Genomic DNA, 2,061 nt, shown 5'->3' with positions numbered 1-2,061 from the left:
GCTTGCAAAATTTTAAGATTATCTGATATCAATAACATTATTTAATTTATTAAATATGAGTTTATGGATTAAATAATATATAATATTCGATTGGCACAAACTATGACATGCACATTAATAACATAGAGAAGATGTATTCAAATAGTAGGATTTTTAAAATAATGATTTAATAAAATAATTTCTAAATAATTCAATAAAATTGTTTAAAATTCATAGGTAGTGTAATATTGCTTGAAATTATACTAAATATAACTAAATAATGTTATGACACAATTATTGAAGGTTAAAAGTGAGTGGTTTACAACACTAATATGTGTGGATCCACTATTTTTTCTTCACCACTCACAATCTATCACTTCAATAATTTTAAAAAAAAAAAAAAAAAAAAAAAAAATGAAAGAACATTGTGTACGCCTAGGATTATTTGGTGTAACTTAATCCTAATCTAATATAAATTAGTACTGCATAATATGAAATCTACTTTTTTTTTTTTTTTTTTTTTAATATTTTGATGAAGATATGAAATCTACGTAAGTAATTGATGATGTAATTTATGTCATGTATATGAACTACATAATTATTTAAAAATTTCGTAGTTGAGATTTCAAAATTTTTAATATAAAATTTCTTTATAAATGTAAGGGATTCTAATCACAACGGTAGACTTAGTAAAGTTGACCCAATACAAATTTACTTATTTTCTTCTGCCCAAATTAGATAGTAATGGGCTCACCCCACTTATTATATATAAGTCGTTCAATGGATAACCCAAAAAAAAAAAAAATCACAATATTTTTACAATAGTTGAGATGTATCATAGGTCAAAATAAAATAATTATTAATATATACGGATCCACAACTATTATGAGTATTATGAAAATATTGTGACATTTTTTATAAAGCTGAAACGAAAAAAATATCCTTCGCATGAGGCTAAAATTGTTTTAAGATTTCATCTATTATGTCAAAAATATTTTAACTCAATTAGTTGACACTTTTTGTATTTTTAAGACATTCAAGGTATACAAAATCGTTTCTTTTTTCCCTTCTTTTGGTAGCATCGTGGTTTTATAAAATTCTCCTACAAATTTATGAAAACTTTGGTTGTTCTAGTCTCTTCTGTACTTTCTTTCTGGAAGTGGATTGACAACTAAATAAGAGTCAAGTCGTAGTGCTTATTCTTTTTCTCATATCATTCCATTTTTCTATTTTGCAATAACCACGGGCGTGACCTATGCAAGTCACATGCTATCACAGCATTACACAATGTATCACTTTCTTCTATTTACCGATCACTTCAGGTGCATGACAGTATCAACTAATTGGTAAATGTTTAACGAGAACCGTTCATGCTATTTTCATATTTATGTTTTTTTTTTTTTTTTTTTTTCCCCAAATCTAAAAGATTGTGGTCAAAATCAATATACTTGTTTGCCTTGCAGCGAGCACCAGTGCAAAAGTCATGTTACGGATGGTTCCATTCATCCACCACCATGAAAACAAGTGAATTGGAGATCTAGGTGAGAAAGGGTTCAAACTCCATGATTAACAGCATATTATAATTGTCTAATAAAAAATAGGTGTCTTGTATTTCATTTACTAGAACAGAACTTAATTTCCAAGTATCAAATTACGAGATTTAAAAGTCCTAGATAAAATGGAAGCAATTCACCTTTACATAGCTACTTAATGGTGCGCTTGGAATCCAAAACTTTTAAAAACAACCATAAACCACAGCACTTCAAGTTGAAAGCAAGTACGTTCAAAATCACATAAAGATGTAAATGAATTGCCACCCAATGAAAGGTGGATGACTTTATCATTTATTTTAATCTTTTTCTCCTAAATTAGTTTATTTATGAATAAAAACATTTGATTTTATTCATAGAGCTTCAATTAATTTCTATTTCACCAATTACAGTATGTCATATCTAAAATAAAAAGTAAAAAATAAAATCCATTTTTTAAAAAGAAATAATTAATTGCCTAACAAAGTGGGAAAAAAGGACATATCAATATATCACAATATATGGTATAAATGGTGGAGCATAAATTGGAATA

Source organism: Quercus robur, chromosome 11 (genome assembly GCF_932294415.1).
Source record: "Quercus robur chromosome 11, dhQueRobu3.1, whole genome shotgun sequence".
NCBI classification, from domain to species: domain Eukaryota; kingdom Viridiplantae; phylum Streptophyta; class Magnoliopsida; order Fagales; family Fagaceae; genus Quercus; species Quercus robur.
This window is presented reverse-complemented; position numbering follows the sequence as displayed.